Consider the following 16,681-nt stretch of genomic DNA (forward strand, 5'->3'; position numbering starts at 1 on the left):
CATTTACCCCCATTGCCCCAGTTACTGTATCAATCCATCTACTCTGAGGTTTTCCTCTCCTGCGCTGTCCCTTCACTCTTCCTAGCATAATATCCTTCTCTATGGTTTTTGTTGTTTAAGAGCATGGAGAGGCTGAGTGACTGAACTCTAATTCAGTGGAGATTTTGTGAAATTTAGGATATTTCTTTCTTCTTTGGTGTTTTGCAACTCCCAGATTGTTCTAACTGCAGTCACTGGAGCAACATACCTACCTATCAACGTCATGAAGCTGCCTTTGAAGGTTACCACCAGCTCAGACTCTTGAATGAGCCTGCAAAGTACTTGGTGGGTTATGCAACGGTGCCTTAGTAGGAAATAAGCATTATGGCACCTCTTGAGGTAGAGCATGCCAAGTTCATTGAAAATATAGATTCAGTGACACAAAGTTTTAAAATTCAAGTCTAGTTTAAGCTGTTGTTGTTGTCATCGTCATTAAATCATATACAAGGCATAGTGACCTCATGAACAACAGATCTAAACTCTGTCCTATCCTATACAATCCTTATCATCTTTGATACTTCTGAGTCCCTTGCCTCAGATACTGTATCTATCAGTCCATCTCTTTGAGGGTCTTCCTTTTCTTTGCTGACTCTCCACCTTTCCAAGCATGTCATTCCTTTTCAAGGAATGGACTTTCCTTACAACATGTCCAAAATGTGTGAGACAAAGGGCTTCACTCTCTGCCTCCAAGGATCACTCTGGTTGTACTTTTTCCAAGACATATCTATTTGTTCTTTTGGCTGTTCAAAGCATATTCAGAACTCAACGTCAACACCATAACTCAAAGGCATCAATTCTTCTATCATCCTTATTCTTTGTCCAGCTCTCAGATGCATAACAAGTGACTAGCAAGACTGTGACTTAAATGAGGTACACCTTAGTCTCTAAACTGACATCATTGCTCTTCAGGACTTTGGAGAAGTCCCTGAAAGCAGAATTTCCTGTTGACTTCTGATCTCCTGACTAGCTAATACTGAGGATGTTGACTATGGATACAAGCAAGATAAAATCATTGACAATTTCAAAGTTTTCTCTATCTACCATTATGTTGCCTATGGATTTTTTATTTTTTGAGGATTTGATGATTTTTGTGCTCTTCATGGTGAGATGTAATCCATATTGAAGGTTGTAGTCCTTTATCTTCTGCAACAAGCACTTCACGTCCTCCACATTTACAGCAAGCAAAGGGTATCATCTGCATATAATATACATTGTTGATAAGCCTTTCTCCTATCCTGTTGCTATACTAATTTAAAAACTCAATGAATAATTCAAAATAACACTGGTAAACATAATTCTAGAGGTATGACACTTGAAGTGGAAGATATTTAAAATTGAGGATAAGCAGCTAGGGGTGGAAGAGTCTGAATGAATATTCTTTTTAAAAATTAATTTTAATGATATGTTTACAGAGACTTTGGATTTCCATTCATTCATTGCTACACTTTTCTCTCTGCCCACCCCTCCACCCCCCAGTTTGCTCTTCTCTTTGAAAAGTAAAAGAAAAATTTGTTCATTGCTATACAATTCCTCCCCCTAAGTCCAGTCCACTATGCAGCCTTCGTTTTGGACTCCGGTCATGATGATAATACCTAATCATATATCCCTTTTAAACAGTTTTCTAGAAGCGACAATGGATCAAGAGTTTCTGCTGTCTTAAATAGCAATGGTTTAGGAAGAGGTTTAGAAGAAACTTTTTGCCTCTATTAATGGGTGATCAATTAATAAATGTTGAGGCCTAGTGGGTAAGGAGTTGCACTGCCAACCCAAAGGTAGGTGGTTCAAATACACCAGCTGCTTTGCAGGAAAAAAATGGGCAATCTCCTCTCATGAAATTAAAGTATAGCCTCTGAAAACCAAATGGAGGGTCAGCTATGAATTGGTTCTCACTCAATGGAAATGAATTTGTCAGGATTGGTGGATGATCTATCTGTGTTATACAGATGACAAAACCCTGCTCGCTGAAACTGAGGAGGACCTGAAGCACCTGCTGCAGAGTGTCAAGGACTGCAGCCTCCAATATGGATGGAGGCTCAATGTCAAGAAGACAAAGATTCTCACCACTGGACCAATTGGCAGCATCAGGATGGATGGTGAAAAGACTGAGATTGCTCACAGCTTCAGTTTGCTTGGCTCCACAGTCAACACTCTCGGCATCAGTAGCCAGGAAATTAAAAGGTGCATTGCCATGAGAAAGTCTGCTGTTAGGGACCTCTCCAAAGTACTGAAGAGCAATGGTGTCTCTATGGAGACTAAGGTGTGTCTGATACAGGCCATGGTCTTTGCTATCACTTGTTATGCATCAGAGAGTTGGACAATGACTAGGGGGGATAGAAGGAGAATTGATGCCTTTGAGCTGTGGTGCTGGAGAAGAGTATTGAGGGTACCATGGACTGCTAGGAAAACAAACAGATTCGTCCTGGAAAGAGTTAAACCGGGTGGCTCTTTGGAGGCAAGGATTCTGAGGCTCCGGAGCGTCTAATATACTTTGGACATGTTGTAAGAAGAGACCGGTCTTTGGAGAGGGACATTATGCTTGGGAGGGTGGAGGGACAGCGCAGGAGGGGAAGACCCTCTATGAGGTGGATTGATTCAGTGACTGGGGTAATCGGGATGGGAGTGTCAGAGACAGTGTGATAGGCACAAGACAGAGCAGGGTTTAGGGCTGTTGTACATAGGGTCGCTATGAGTCGCAAGAGACTCAACAGCACATAACAACAACAACAACAACAGCATCAAGGTTCAATCTCTCCTGCGCTGTCTCTCCACCCTCCCAAACATGACTTCTCTCTCCAAGGATTGATCCCTCCTTGCAACATGTCCAAAGTATGTCAGACAAAGCTACAGAATCCTTGCCTCTAAGGAGCAGCCTGGTTTCACCCTCTCTAGGTCGAACTGAGTTATCATTTAATGTCCCATTGGTCACCAGCTTTTTCTGTGGGTTCATCAGAAGGTAGAAAAGTATTATTGGGCCTATTCCTGTGATCTTTCTTCAAGACCTTCAAGGTATGACACATCCTCCTCATGATAGATCATAAATTCCAAGTCCTTACCACCAATGCCAATGGAAACATTCTTGTAGTTAGGTCCTGCTCAGCAAAAAGAGTCTGTCTTAAGGCATAAATACCATGTTTAACCTGTTCATTCAAATTGCACTCCATAAATTCAGACATTTTTCTCCAAGTATGTATGAGCTAAATGAGAACGAGCACCAGTGGACATAGTCTACAGTCAAAATTGCAGATGGATATGTTTAGAAAATGTGAAGGTCCATATCATCATACCCAGTAATTAGCAGTCCCACACAATATGGTCTCCAACCATACCATTGCGTTGGTATTTGGGTCCTGCTTCCAATTAGAGATACAAGATGAGACACAGGAAGAGGTCTCAAAAAAACCAAATCTTGATTTTGTTAAGTATTTTTGCATCAATGTTCATGAGAGATGTTGGTCTGGTTTTTTTGTTTGTTTGGTTTTTTGGTGGTGTTGTTTTGGGGTGGGTTTTTTGGGGGTTTTGTTTTGTTTTGTTTTTTTAATATCTTTGCCTGGTTTTGGTACTAGGGTTATGTTTACTTCATAGAATGTCTCTGGGAGTGTTCCTTCTTTTCCTATTTTTTTAAAAATAATTTAAGTAGAATTGGTGATAAATCTTCTCTAAATGTCTGGTAGATTCAGCTGTGAAACCATCTGGTCCAGGACTTTTTTGTGGGAGAGTCTCTTTTTGACCTGCTCAGTTTTTACTTTTGTGGTGGGACTGTTCACATGTTCCACATCTGTCTTTGTCAATCTGGGTAGGGCATGAATTTTAAGGAATTTGTTCATCTGTTGTTGTTGTTGATTGCCGTTGAGTCAAGCACAACTCATAGTGACTCTTTGAACAAAAGACCAAATGCCTCTCCACAACTGTAATCATTTCACTAAATTCATAGAGTTTCCAGAGGCATGTGGATTAGGAAGTGAATGCCTTCCTACTTCCAAACCTGTTTTACAATTGGGAGCTTCATCAAACACTGTTCACATTGGGAAGCCATTCTGGTATTTGATACCCCAATGGCACAAGGTTCAGCATAACTGCAACCCAGGTTACTTCATGTTGCACAATGACAAAGAGTGATGTACAAAGTGGAATAGTGTTCCTCCAGATATAACAGCACTAGTTTCACTTAACAATGGTTACGTGTCATCAAGTCAAATATGACTGAGAGTAAGTTTTACACAAAAGACCTAAACTCTGTTCTATGACAAACAATATTCCTGTACAGAACTCTGTTCTATAACTACAACCATTCCTGTATATTTAAAGAGTTTAGAGAGTTTGTAGAGTTTCCAGAGGCATCTAGTTTGAGAAAGTGGATGCCACTCCTGCTTCCCAGAATAAATTAATCTGGAATCTCATCCAAACACTGTACATAGTGGGTAACCATTATGCTATTTGGCAAGACTATGGAACAGTGTGCAGCATCACAGCAACATCAAGTTTTTCAGTTCAGCAAATACACAGAAGGTTGCTGTGTCATTCAAGGGATATTCATTCAAAAATTAATAAATTTGGCCCAAAGACCCTGCAGGATTTTAAGCCAACTTGTGTAAGTGGATTTAAATGCTAAGCAAAGGCTGAGGGACACCCACTCTTAAGGGTAAAAGAGCAATAATGCACATCAAAAACAACCTCAAAAAGAAGCACAACCCAAAAACTTTCCTTTACTTGCCTATCCATACCAGCATCCACAAGCATCAAAAAGCCACACTTCCAGAGTGGAGTCTTACAGACTTCTGCCAGCATTCCCTCCTTATCCCTGCTGGGTTTTAAGCCAACTCCTTTGAGTGGACTTAAACCCTAGGGAAAGGCTTTCAAATTTACCAGAATTTGTTGTTGTTATTGCTGTTGCATACCATCAAGTTAGACCTGACCTATAGCTGACCCTCCAGTGGATTTTCAGAGGCAGTTACTTGCATGGGAGGATATTGACCATCCTTTTCCCATGGGGCAGTTGGTGGCCTCGAACTACATGCCTCTGGGATTGCAGCACAGCTTCTTGCCATTAGGCCACCAGAGCTCTCTATCAGAGTATGTTGTTGTTATTTATTGCTGTCTAGTTGAGCATGATACATAGCAATCCTATAAACAAAAGGCCTGAAGCCTTTCTACAATTATCATTTCTTCAAGTTCATAGAGTTTCCAGAGGCATGTGGTTTAGGAACACAGAGTATAGCTTTTCATAATATTCCAGTACTATATATTTAATTTCCTCTGATTCTGTTGTGATGTCACCTGTATTATTCCTTAATTGAGTTATTTGTGTCTTCTTTTTTTCTTTTGTTGTGTTTGCCAATGGTTTGTCAGTTTTATTAGACATTGTGGAAAAAACAGCTCCTGGGTTTGTTGGTGGTTTCAATTGTTTTTCAGTGTTCTGTCTCATTGATTTAAGCTCTTGTTTTGTGGGTGGTTTGTTGTTGTTGTTGTTGTTTTAATAATTTTCTTCTGAGTGTGGACGTATGAAGGCTTTAGTGTCAGGCATTCTTCCTGAGATACATGTACAATAGGTGTTGTTATGTGCTTGGGAGCTGACTCTGACTCATAGTACCTTATGAACAATGATCTATAATCATGCTCTATCCTGTGTCATCCTCATGGTCTCTGATATACTTGTCACTGTGTCAATTCATTTTTTTTAGAGTCTTCCCTTCTTTCACTGACTCTTCTACTATCCAACCACAAAGTCCTTCTCCAAGGACTGGCCCTTCCTAGCATACCCTAAATGTATGAGTTGAAGCTTCACCATCCTTGCCTCCAAGGAGCACCCTAGTTGCACCTGTTCCAAGAAATATTTATTTGTCCTTTCAGCAGGTCTTTGAATATCCAGTACTCTTCTCCAACACCACAACTCAAAGGTATCAATAATTATTCTGTAATCCTTATTCTTTATCCAATTTGCAGGAGCATAGCAGGTAATTGAAAAGATCATGCCCTGGATCATATGTACCTTACATTTTATTTTATTTTATTTTATTTATGTCAGCAATTTCTTTTTTTGTTATTATACTGATTTATTTACGAAGTTCATGTACATTGTTTTTTACATTGGATCTTTCCCATTTCCTTCACCCCATTGACCCATTAAATTGTGCAACCCTATGATTAACCCCCCTTCCCCACACATCCTCACCCCTCTGCTTCCAACCTCTCCCCTTGCATCCTCATACTCAGGTTACAATTATGGTTCTATACAGTATTTGTCCTTGGACTGAGTTAGTTCACTCAGCATAATGCTCTCCAGTCCCTCTCAAGTTAGGTAGTAATTTACAAAAATCATTGCTCCTGCATGCTGCTAGTTCTCCATTGTGTGAATGTACCATAATTTCTCAATCCATTCTGGCACACCTTACTCTTTAAACTAACATTACTGCTCTTTAACACTTTGGAGAAATCCTATACAGCAGATTTACTCACATTTTTTTATTTCTTGACTGCTGGTACCAAGGGTGTTAATTGTGAATCCAAGTATGATGAAACCATTGACAATTTCAATCTTTTCTCCATCTATCATGTTGTCTCTTGGTCCAGTGATGAAGATTTTTGCTTTCCTGATGTTGTTATGTAATCCATATAGAAGATTTTTGTTTTTTATATTCTGTAGCCAGTGGGTTTTTCTTATTAATTTTAATGAAAGTTTATAGAGACCTAGCATTTCCAGTCTTTCATTGTTGCACTTTTCTCCCTGCCCATCCCTCCCCCCAATTAACTTTTCTCCTTGATAAATAAAAGAAAAACTCTTTCATTGCTATGAAATCCCTCCCTGTGCAGCCATCATTCTGGGCTCCTGTAATGGCAATAATACTTAATCATTATAATGGCAATAATACTTAATCATATATCCCTTTTAAACAGTTCTTTTCGTCATCTGTTGCAATGCAGTATACATCATTCCTCCCTTTCTTCTCTGTCTTCCCTCAAGCCCAATGTCAGCCATGTTTTACAATAGTGGCCCTATGCCACTATTTGTCCTTTTGTGATTGAGATATTTCACTCAGCATTATGTCCTCTAAGGTCATCCACTTTGCATTATATTTCACGAGTTCCTTGTTTTTCAGTGCTTCATAGTATTCCATTGGGGCACTTGTGTTGTTTCCAGCTCTTTGCTATTGCAAACAAAGCTGCAATAAACATGGTTGTGTACATATCTGCTTGGGTGTTGGTTATGGTTTCTTTAGGGTAAATTCCCAGAAGTAGAATTGCTGGCTCAAATGGTCTTTCTATTTGCAACCTTTTGAGAAAGCGCCATACATGTAGCCAGGGTTTTAACTCCTTCTCACTCTCAGCAAAGCTGTATCTGCATAGCTCAAGTTGTTAATGAGTCTTCTTCCTCCAATCCTGATGTTACATTCGTTTTCATAAAGCCCAGTTTCTCAAATGATTTTCTCAGCATACAGACTGAATTGGTACCAAGAAAGAATACAGACCTGAAACAATTAGATTCTTTATTGAAAGAAAATAGAACTGAAAGGGGAAGTGTGTCAGATATTTGCAAACATTCAGAGTCAAAATCAACTTGTAAAGTCCTAATGAAGGAACAGCTTCCATTTATCAAGTAACTTCTCTGTCCTGAGCATCGGGTTAAGGTTATTCACCTACATACTTGCTAATCTTTACTAGAAATGTTGTGGGGGGAGATGGTCCCACGTCAGTTTTGTTTAGAAAAGAAGATATGTCCCAACGTAAGTAAATGGCAGAATCAAGATAAACCCAAGCCAATCTGACTCTTAAACCCTTGACCTCAATACCTCTCAGTCCTTGGTTAGAGGAAATCTTACTGCCCTTATTGTTGTTAGGTGCCTTTGAGTTACTATGACCTACAGTAAATCCATGGACAACAGACTGACACCCAGCCTGATACTGGGCTAGCCTCACAATCTCTACTGTGCTAAAAGTTATAATTATACTCACTGTAGCAATTAAATATGAGAATAGAGGGAAAGGTTTTGAGAAAAAAATTTGATAGAGTGGTGTTATATCTGTTGAATATAAAAACAAAACATTATGCCTTTGTATTTGTCAGGTTTTAATTGCATTTTTCTTGTAATTCATGCTCCCATTGTATTTGACTAAATGATGGATAAGAAAAAAAAAATTTTTTAATGTCCATAAGGGGAGCACTGGTGGCCTAGTGGCAAGACACCATGCTGCAATCCTGAAGGCACGTGGCTCGAAGCCACCAGCCACTCTGCGGGAGAAAGATGGGCAAACTCCTCACGTTCAGTTAACTGCCTCTGAAAACCCATTGCAAAGTCAGCTATGGGTTCGCGCTGACTCTTTGGTACACAAAAACAAAAACATTCTACAGATAGGGAGCTCTGGTGGCCTAGTGGTAAGAATCTGTGAATCAATCCCGAAGGCATGCAGTTTGGATCCGCCAGCTGCTTTGCATGAGAAGGATGGACAATCTCCTCCTGTGCAATTAACTGCCTCTGGTTCATCAGGTATGGGTCAGTTCTGACTCAATGGTACAATAACATTCTGTAGATAGTTTTAAAAGCTTTTCTCTCCGTAAAAAAAAAAGAGGGGGGCGGAGCCAGTGCCTCAATATGATAGGAAAACAAAACCCAAAACAACCCTCTAACTATTGAGTTGATTCTAACTCATAGCAGCCCTGCAAGACTGAGTAGAACTTTCTAGAGGTTTTCTAAGACTGTAATTGTTTACAAAAGCAATTTGCTTCTTCTTTCTCCTGTAAAGCAATTGATTTTGTGAGTAACTGAATGTCTTAACTGTAGCACCACCAGAGCTTTTACAGATTTTTAAGACATACTAATATCAAGAACTTAGTACTTACTACATTAAAAAAAGACAATTGGTATATTATCTCACCATGCAGCCATTACATTGATACTCTTGAAAGATAGAAATGTACCTTCCATTCTAAGGAAAAACAAACTTGAGTATATCAACAAGGTACCTCAACTAGGTATATTTGCCATTGAGCTATTTCATATAAAATTATCTCCTATATATGTGGAATAAGGAAGACTGAAGAATTGATCCTTTTGAATTATTATGTTGATGAAAAATATTGACTATACCATGGATCACAAAAAGAACAAACTGTGTTGGAAGAAGTACATCCAGCATGAGCCTTAGAAGCATGATATAGTTCTTAAAAGATGAGACTGCATCTTACATACTTTAGACATGTTATCAGAAGAGTTAAGTCCCTGGAATAGGACATCAGGCTTGGTACGGTAGAGGATTAGCAAAAGAGTGAAACTCAATAAAATGGACTTAATTTAACAGCAGGTTCAAATATGGTGAGGATTCTTTGAAATTCAATACTAATATCAATCCTTTGCTATAAATCCTAGAAACAAAGAAGTTTCACCTGCCACTACAATTGCCTTTGCAAATTATTCCAATCACAAGTTCCCACAAGGGTTTACGCATGAGAAGGTAAAGCTACAGAGCACAAACTGCCACATTCTACTCCTGGTTCCAAACTCTCTATGATGATAATAATAGCTAATATTTATTTCACCCTGTGCCAGACAGTGGGTGCTAAGCACTTGACATTCATTGGCTCAACCTATCTTCATAATAATACTGCAAAGCAGGTGCTATAATTTTACTGATAAGGAACAAGGTTGAAAGTGGTTAGGTAACTTGCCCAAGGGTATCCTGCTGTGTGGCAAAGACAGGACTTGAGCTTCTATCTCTTTGACAGCAGCATCCATTTTTTTAATTACCACATTCTGTTACTCTTGGCTATTATTGTGGTTATGTACCATCAAGTCAGAAGCAATTCACAAGTGAGCCTGCAGTGGGTTTTCAGAGAGTGTGAACTGCACTGGAGGAGATTACCCACCTTTCACTCAAGGAATAGTTGGTGGATTTTTCACACATGCCTTTACATTGACCTCACAACTTCTTACCACTATGCCAGCAGAGCTTCTGGTATTCATGGCTGTTGTTAGAGGCCCTCAAGTCTATTACAGTTCATAACGACCCTATGAACAAGTCTGAACCATGTCCTGTCCTGCACCATCCTCACCATCCCTGATATATTTTGACTCATTGCTACAGTCACTGTTGATTCATCTTGTTGAGGGTATTTCTCTTTCTCATTGACCTTTCATGTTTCCAAGCATCATGCCCTTTTCCAAGGACTGGCCCCACCTAACAACATGCTCTACATACGTAAGGTGAAGTTTCACCCTTCTTACCTATAAGGCGCACCTGGGCTGCACTTCCTTTAAGACATATTTGTTCTCTTAGTCTGTGGTGTAGTCAGCACTCTTCTTCAACACTGCAACTCAAAGACATTGATTCTGTCATCCTTAGTCATTGTCCAGCTTTCAGGTGCAATTGAGCAGACCATGGCTTAGATCACATACATCTCAATCTTTAACTGACATCATTACTCTTTTTTTTTCCCATGAAGACCACTGACTTCATTGATTTACAAAACTTTATAAGACTAGTGACTATTGTGCCAAAAAAGAGCCAAATGATGTAAAAATAGTCTGGAGGTGAAGGTAAGAGTGAGGGACAGGGGCCTAGAACCCACTCAGGAAAGCTTGTAACATTGTTTTCACGGCCAGGAAAGGAGAAGAGGGGGCACTTGAAAAAAGTTAAAATGGTGTTGGGAGAAAGCTCCTAAAAAGCCTTGGAGGTGAGCATGACCACAGCAATCTCTGTCAATCTCCTTCGTAGAGGATGGAAGGGGAGCCTCAGGACTAGGGACTGGGGGCCTCCTGGCTCAACTGCATGAGAAGGCATCACACCACTCCCGAAGGTACCCAGAGCAGTCCCGAGATTGCTTGGAATTGGCACCACTGCATGTGTCCTTGAGCCATTCCCAGAAGAGGTCTTCATCTTTCTTTAGCACCAGAAACTGCCCAAGGACCACATATGACTTGTCAAAGCCCCTCTCCTCTGGCTTCTTGCCCAGGATGTCACTGATGCCGGCCAGGCTCTGCGCAGGCTTTTCCCACATGGGCTCCGCCACGAAGTCCTGGTGCTTTTGGGAGGTTGTCATCTTGATCAGGCTTAATCAGCCTCTCTCTCTTAACATCTCCTCCTGCCAGCTGGCTGCTCCCACCGCTATCTCGATCACTAGAACTTTCTTCCATTTCTGCTTCCCATTTGTCTCCCTCATTACTCTTTAGTATTCTGAAGAGGTACTTGTCAGCAGATATTCCCGGTACAACTCACCTTTTGATTTCTTGAAAGCCGGTACCATGGGTGTTGATTGTGGATTCCAGTAAGATGAAGACAGTTTTAATCAATTCTCCATCTATCATGATGCTGGCTACTGGTCTAGTTGTGAGATTATTTTTTAATTTTTTTTTATGTTGAGATAGATGTAAGCCAGATTGAAGGCCAGATTTCCTCTTCTAGAGAAAATGTCCTTGCTTTTGGCAAGCAAGATTGTGTCATGTGCATAACATAGGGCCTTGATGAGTTTTCCTCTGTTCCTGATGCCACATTGTTCAACATAAAATCCAACTTCTTGAATTATCTCTTCAGCATACAGATTGAATAGGTATGCAGAAAGGGTACAACCCTGATGCACACTTTTCTTGACTTTTAAACCATTCTGTGTTCCTTTGCTTTCTTAAGACAACAGCTTCTTGGTCTAGGTATAGGTTTCACATGCACACAGTAAAACTGTTCTGGGTTTGCCTTTTTCCTCAATATTAGCCATAATGTGTTATGATCCAGTCAAATGTCTTTGTATAGTTAGTAAAACACAAATAGACATCCTTCTGGTATTCTCTGCTTCTAGCCAATACCATCTTGGTTGGAATTACATCAGCAATGATATCTCTAGTGCTATGGCCTCTTGTAAATCCAGTTTGAACTTCTGGCAGTTGATGAACTGTTACAGTTGTGTTTTGACAATCTTCAGCAATACTTTACTTGCATGTGGTATTACTGATATTGAAGTTGTCAATGATTACGTCTTACTTGAATTCACAATCAACAACCTTGGTACCAGCAATCAGGAAATTAGGAGACGTATTGCATTGGGAAAATCTGTACTAGAGGACCTCTCTAAATTATTTAAAAGCAATGATGTCAGCTTGAGTACTAAGTTAAAGCTGATTCAGGCCGTGGTTTTTTCAATCACCTGTTATGTATCTCAGAGCTGGACAATGTATATGGATAACAGAAGAATTGATGTCTTTGAATTGTGATGTTGGAGAAGAGTGCTGAATATCTCATGGACTGCCAAAAGAACAAACAATTATGCCTTGAAGAAAGGGCAGCCTGTGTTTCCTTGGAGGCAAGAATGATAACATTTCATCTTACAGATTTTGAGCATATTACTAGGACCGGCTTTTCCTTGGAGAGGAACACCATGCCTGGCGAGGTTGAGTGTCGGTGAAAGTGAGGAAGACCCTCAACCAGATGGATTGATATCTGGGCTCTAGTGTGTCAGAAATTTGGAGAATGGCACCAGATAAGACAGGGTTCAAATTTGTTGTTCACAGGGTCTCTATAGGTTGTGCTTGACTCAACGGTACCTAATAACAACAGGATCAGGGGCTAAGTGAAAGCATCATGTGGCCGGAGTCCTCTGTGTTTTCTTGCCTTATCTGTTGGTATGCTGCTACCCTTGCGGTGTTTCACTTTCAGATAAAATGGAGTGGCTGAAAAGACAGTGCAGAGAAATAAAGAAGCCTAAAGTGTAATTTTGATAGTTAGCCAATGAGGTGGTGATGTTTCATTGCTCAATGAGTTGGGCTGCGTTACCTAAAACACTTGGGCCTGCTGCATTGCTGAGACATGCCTACATCAGTTTCCTTCCGACTGAGCTAAGGATTTAGGAGACACATTGACGCCTACTCTGATTTATCACAGGAACTGGTTCTTGCTAGCAGCTGAGCTGAGCTGCACAAAGTGGGCTCTACCACTCCAGGGCTCACACTGGCCATACCCTCTCCTAGGGTCACAATTCATATCCTGGTCTCTACATTCAAATTGTCTTGCTGACTTCTCCCCACTGATTCACTCAATCACTTGTTTTAGTTAAATTGGAGCACTACCAGTGGCATCAGTAGTCAGTTGTGCTGCTAACCCAAATCCACTATCTTTGCCCTGAGAGAAAGGTGAGCAATCATCTTCACCACCTCAGAAAACTCAAAAGCTGTGAGGGGTTTTCCCCTCAACTGCTGGCAACAAGAAAGACCAAATAAACAAACAAACACCTCACTAAACCAGAATGTCAATCTCTTCTCTAAAGAAAATGAAAATGCAGAGACAGAAAGGAATCTAATCCTTTATAGAACTTGGTGGATAAAACTCAGTACATTCATGCTTAAGATAAAATTCCAATGTATGGCAAGATATGTGAAGTTAGGCTAGCCTCCTTCTAGGAACCTTGGAGGGAGAGAAGCTCTCTGAAGTTACATTTCAAAGAGGTAACTGTTACACCTATGAGAAAGCACCTTACATTTACATACATCCTTCTCAAAGAGACAAAGAATTTACAATGACAAGCTACCTAAAGTGAATTCTAAAAAAAAACACAGAAGAGATTCTTTTCCCTTATTCTCAACAGGGAGAATCAGAATCTGTTCTTCTCAGTATGTACTTGTCCTTAGCATCAGCCAAACTACCTCAGCTTACTTGGATGGAGAACAAGTCGCTTTCTGCAGTAGTGTTGAGTTGAGAGCTACTTCTGATGCCTCACAGTGACTTATGTACTCTCACCCTATGACTCAGGTTAATCTCCTGTACATGAGAAGAACCTGGCACTATTCTGTTGAGCCTGCTGCCATTTGGAGTTCCTCGGCAGTTAGAATGGAAAAGGAGCACAGCTGCTCACTTAAAGACTGGAGGTTTGAGTCCACCTGGAGACTCCTGGAAAGAATGATCTGGTGATGTACTACTAAAAACGAGCTTTGGAAACCCAAGGGAGCCCAGTTGTACTCTATAGCCCTTCTGCGGTTGCCATAAATTGGAATCAACATGATGACAACTATTTTTGCCTCTTTATCTCATAAATCATGTCTTATAAACATTTTTTTATCAATTTACAGTAACTGAAAGCAACTAATTAATCAGTTGTGTCTTTCTCCAAAATGATACTTTCTCATTGTTTTTGTATGCTGTTGAATCAATTCTGACTTACTATAACCTTGTTTTTGTGTACTAAAGAATCAGAACCAACTCATAGCTGACCCTCTGGCATGATGCCCTTCTCCAAGGACTAGTCCCTCCTGGCCCAAAGTATGTGAAACAAAGTTTCAAAATCCTAGCCTCCAAGGAGAACCATAGTTTCAGCCTCTCAAAGACAGACCTATTTGTTTTCTTGGCAGTCCATGGAATGTTCAAGACTCTTCCCCAGCACCATACAACTTAAAGGCATCAATTCTTCTTCTGTCAACCTAATTCATGATCCAGCTCTCTTAGCAATTAATTGCAAAGACCATGGTCTGAATCAAGCTCACCTTAGTCTCTAGACTGATATCATTGCTTTTCAGTACTCTGGAGAGGTCCCTGACAGCAGATTTTCCCAGTGTAATTTGTCTTTTGATTTCCTTAATACTGGTGGCAAGAGTGTTGATTGTGGAGCCAAGCAAGCTGTAATTAATTGTTAACAACCTCAATCTCCTTCTATCATGGTGCTGACATTTGGTCCAGTGGTGAGAATCTTTGTATTCTTAATGTTGAGCTTCAATCCATATAGAAGATTACAGTTCTTGACTTTTTGCAGCAAGCACTTCAGGTCCTCCTCAGTTTCAGCAAGCAAGGTTGTGTCTTCTACGTGAGTCTTCCACTAATCCTGTTACTACATTCCTCCTTATAAAGCCCAGCCTCTTGAATGATCTGTTCTGCATATAGATTGGAAAGGTATGGAGAGAGGACACATCCTTGATGCACTCCTCTCCTGATTTTGAACCATGCAGTATTTCCTTAATCTGTTCTGAAGACTTCTTTCTGGTCCACGTATAGGTTTTCAGATGAGCACAATCAAGTGTTTTGAGATTCCCATTCCCCTCAAAGTTAGCCACACTTTGTTGTGATCCATACAATCTTTTGCACAATCAAGAAAATCAAGCCTTTGCATAATCAAGAAAACACAGATAGACATTCCTCTGGTACTCTTTGCTTTCTGCCAAGATCTACTTGAAGTTGGTAATATTGTCTCTAGTGCCATGACCTCTTCTAAACCCAGCTTGTATTTCTGGTAGTTCTCTGTCAATGTACTGTTCCAGTAATTTTTTTAATAATTTTCAGCAGGATTTTGCTTATGTATGATATTAGTGATATTGTTTAATAAGTCCCACATTCTTTCCCCCCACCTCCTTTTTTTGGAATGGGAATAAAGATGCATCTCTCCAAGTCAGTTGTCCGGGTAGTTGTCCTCTAGATTTCTATACACAACCTGATGAGCACATCCAGGGCACCATCTGTTTGTTGAAATATGTCAGTTGGTATTCCATCAATTCCTGGGGCCTTATTTTTCACTAAGTCGTCAGAGCAGCCTGCACTTCCTCCCATGTCACCATTGCCTCTTGATATGTTGTTTCTTGAAATTCTTCTGTGTCAGACAATAGCCAATTTGTTTTCGTACAGTGACTCTATATACTCCTTCCATCTTCTTATAATGCTTTGCAGATCATTCAATATTCTGCCTATAGCATCCTTAAGCATTTCAACTCAAGGCTTGAATTTGTTCTTCCTTCAGCTTAAGAAATGCCAAATGAATGTGTCCCTTTTGATTTTCTGACTCCAACTCCTTGCACACTTTATTTTAATACTTTGCTTTATCTTCTTGAGCTGGCTTTTGAAATCTATTCAGTTACTTTTTTATTTCTTCCCTTTGTTTAGCTTCTCAGCACTCTAGTACAATGTTCAGAGTCTCTTGTGACTTTCATCTTGGTCTTTTCTTCTTCCTCCATCTTTGTAATGACCTTTTGCATTTTTCCTTGATGATATTCTTTATATCCTCCCACAGCTCACCTGGTCTTTGTTCATTAGTATTCAAAACATCAATCCTGTTCCTGAGTTGGTTTTTAAATTCAGGTGGGACAGACTCAAGATCAAATTTTGATCCCTGTGGATTTGATTTGACCTTCTTTAGCTTTAATTTAAACTTGTGTATGAGTAGTTGATGGTCTGTTCCATAATTTGCACCTGGCTTAGTTTTCACTTGTCCAACGACTCCTTCCACAGATGTAATTGATCTGATTCTTGTGTGTAAAAACTAGTGAAATAGTGCATATAGCCTATATTTATATTTCTTATAAAAGGTATTTGTAATAAATAAATAAATAAATAAATAAATAAATAAATAAATAAATAAATAAATAAATAAATAAATAAATAAATAAATAAATAATTGTGCAGAAATCTATCATTTTATCCCCAGCCTCATCTCTCTGATCAAGTCCATGTTTTCTGACTACCAAACCTCCCTAGTTCTCAACTTTTGCATTCCAGTCACCCATTATTATTAATGCATTTTGGTTGCATGTTTAATCTATTTCTGACTGTAAACATCGGTAGAAATCATCTATTTCCTCCTCTTTGGCTCTGGTTATTGGTGCATAAATTTGAATGATAAGAGATATTAACAGGTCTTCCTAGTATGCAAATGGATATTATTCTGTCACAACACTGTATTTCAAGATGGATC

General features: G+C 39.7%; 1 pseudogene; it reads right to left on the reverse strand.

The window, feature by feature from the left end:
* Positions 1–2,942: 2,942 nt before the first annotated feature.
* LOC102846786 lies at positions 2,943–11,068 on the reverse strand (annotated as a pseudogene).
* Between the last annotated feature and the right edge of the window lie 5,613 nt (positions 11,069–16,681).

Source organism: Elephantulus edwardii, unplaced genomic scaffold, assembly GCF_000299155.1.
Source record: "Elephantulus edwardii isolate Elephantulus edwardi_28Jun2011 unplaced genomic scaffold, EleEdw1.0 scaffold00061, whole genome shotgun sequence".
Classification (NCBI taxonomy): domain Eukaryota; kingdom Metazoa; phylum Chordata; class Mammalia; order Macroscelidea; family Macroscelididae; genus Elephantulus; species Elephantulus edwardii.